This window comes from Tenrec ecaudatus, chromosome 13 (assembly GCF_050624435.1).
Source record: "Tenrec ecaudatus isolate mTenEca1 chromosome 13, mTenEca1.hap1, whole genome shotgun sequence".
Taxonomy (NCBI): Eukaryota; Metazoa; Chordata; class Mammalia; order Afrosoricida; family Tenrecidae; genus Tenrec; species Tenrec ecaudatus.
The window spans coordinates 47,138,367-47,141,234 of record NC_134542.1 but is presented as its reverse complement, the minus strand read 5'-3'; the positions used below and the strand labels follow the sequence as shown (position 1 = coordinate 47,141,234).

General features: G+C 45.1%; 1 pseudogene; it reads right to left on the bottom strand.

Moving 5' to 3' along the window:
• Positions 1-274: 274 nt before the first annotated feature.
• On the bottom strand, positions 275-990 carry LOC142423933 (methylosome subunit pICln pseudogene; annotated as a pseudogene).
• Positions 991-2,868: the final 1,878 nt, after the last annotated feature.

Genomic DNA, 2,868 nt, shown 5'->3' with positions numbered 1-2,868 from the left:
GGGCAGGGGGCCATGTTGACATTGATCATTGTGATTGGTTCTCCTTTCTCCCCTTTTCCCCCACACCTCCCCCTACCCTCCTGGTGTCACTACTCTCATTATTGGTCCTGAGGGGTTTATCTGTCCTGGGTTCTGTGTTGAGAGCTCTTATCTGTACCAGTGCACATGCTCTAGTCTAGCCAGATTTGTGAGATAGCACTGGGGTCATGACAGTGGGGTGGGTGGGTGATGAAGCATTAAAGAACTAGAGGAATGGTGTGATATAGGCAGAGTCTTAAAGTAAGTTTTGGTGCCTAGCATCCGCATCCTCAAGTTACCAAGCAACTGTGGGTGTGGTATCTATCTCCATCCCATCTTCAAAATCGCTTATTGAGTCCTCCATCCGCACTCCAAACATGTCCTATTGGTTGCTTTCAGTCTGAGAAAGCATTCCTTCTAATCTCTCCAATGTGACTTGGCCTTCTGCTGTTAAATGGGATAATCCTTCTTCACAGGCATAAGATGTCGGGATGTCGCCCTCCCCTTGTAGATATGCTGCCACAGCATACTCTTCTCCACCATAATCATCTGCATCTTCATTTTTGGGATCTGGATGCAAAGCTGGGCATTCATACATTGTGGTGCACTTTGCTTTGAATGCTGGTTTGTCACTGGGCACAAATCTAAATTCAGCAATAGGCTCAACACCATCATCACTGTTGTCTTCGTCTTCAGTAGCAACAGATTCTTTTGATTCTCCAAATTTCAAATCCCCATAGCATATACATAAATAGTCTCATGCTAAGCTTTGAGGCCCCTGGACACAGCATGTGAACTGGTGGTAGGTGTTTTATTGAGAGTCCTAATCCAGAGCCATCTCCCCATGACAGGCTGCTCTCAGCGATGTGAAGGGTGACCTTTTCCATCCAACACCACCTCACTGTTTGACTGCTGCTGCTGCCACAGCCCCTCGGCTGGGCTGAGTGGAAGGACACTTTTGAGGAAGTTCATTAGGAGCATTGAGATACAGGTTTGCAGCTGTATCTCAAGCTGAGGGGACAGCAAACTAACAAAAAGAGGAATTATTTTTTTTCCTGCTACAAATGGACTTCCTTCACACATATGAAAACCATCTAACCAACCTCACTGCTATCATCGATTCCAGTACCCAGCAGCCCCATAGGGCATGGTAGAAATACCCTTGGCGTTTCCAAAACTAATGCCTTATGGGAGTGGAAAGACTCACCTTTCTCCCCAATAAGCTGCTGGTGGTTTAATTGCTAACTTTCTGGTTAGCAGCCCAGCAGAGAACCCACTACGCCACAGGTGGCCCCATGAGGGTCAAGTTGACATACCTGTAACTTGTTTATTGAACGCCATCATAAAATGAATGGTCGCACACAGACCAAAAATTAAACTCGGGGCTCCGCACGAGGCTTTGAACATAAAGAAAGAAGGAAAGAAGCGAGGGAGTGAAAATAGAGGGGGGAATTCAGCTGGAATGAGAGAATGGATTTTAGGGCAGAATTCAAGAAGTTGAATACATAATAAGTACTTAATAATTACTGATAGAGGGCTTGGACAGGAACAAGCAGTAATTTACAGCGTTCTGGCGAGGCTGGTCCCTGTTTGCAAGGGCAAGTGCAGCCTACGCTACTGCAGAGAAGTAAGACCGCTCATTGCCAATGGACTCAGATATGGAGTTTGAATATGGAGCGCAAGGTTGAAAGCCGAATCTTGAAACGTGTTTACAACCTTACTTTGTGTTTCCAAGGATAAACTATCATTTCTTCAGGAATTTTGGATGGCTAGGCTGTGCCAAGTTAGTATTAACCATTTCCGAAATCCATGCGAGAAAATCAAGGAATAGAAATTGCTTATCCTGAATGTAAGAAGGCTGCAGCATCAGCTAAAAAGTGAGTCTGCGGCATCAGCAGCCACAGGCTTTTCACATCCTTGAGAGGCAGAACCCCATGCTGGGCGAAGCTGGGGCTCCCGCTGTGAAATGGCGCACTGCACATTTGGTGGGTTTGTTGGATTGCGGGGCGCTTCCTGCGTGGTGGTTAAAGCAATAAGGCGGCGAATATGCGAAATGAGGACAGGTATATTAAAGCTATCATGTAGCTTTGGGTTGCACACATTTAAGCTGCTTAGAGCAAATAGCTCCAGGTTCACCCCTTCTGTCCTTTATCTGTTTAATCAGTTACAAAATGTATCTCTGCTTTGTAAAGCAATAAGTAGGAAGCTGATCTTTATGTTAAAAAAAGGGGGGGGGCATGTCAGCTCCACTGTTACCAGGCGACTTATACATATGAAACCGTTTCTAGTGGCTGGAAATGAGTAAGTCTGGACAGGCTATTTCTTCCTAAGCTAACATCCTTACTGTAACTAATTACGTGTGCAAAGATCCCCTTGTCCAGCTATAGAAGCAGGGGTTTTCAGGGAAAGCGATGTGCTTGAATTGCTTATTTCTGAGCTCTTTCTGGGGAGTAAAGGGCTTAGCTATTTCTCACGATGCCCTTTCCCTATCTCAAGACTTGATTCCAAGGAAGAGAGAAGAGAATGATCAAGGGAGAAGACAGAAAGGTTTTGCGAGAGGAGAATGCCGGTCTGCAATAACAAGCAGCCTTCTATGAGCCAGGTTATGGGTCTCAGGTGTAAGTCCTATCAATTCAACTCCGTATCGCTTAAACAAAGAAGAGAAATGTGTTGACTCCAAGGTCAAGCAAGGTGGCACTCTGAGTATGTGAAAATTGTTCAGGAATCTTGTTCACTCCATCATCTGAGCGATTCTCTTCTTTGGGTTAGCTTTGATCTTACATTCTTTCTATGCCACCGAAGGCTTACATTCTATCATGTTAGTAACGCTATAGAAAGAACCTTTCTCTT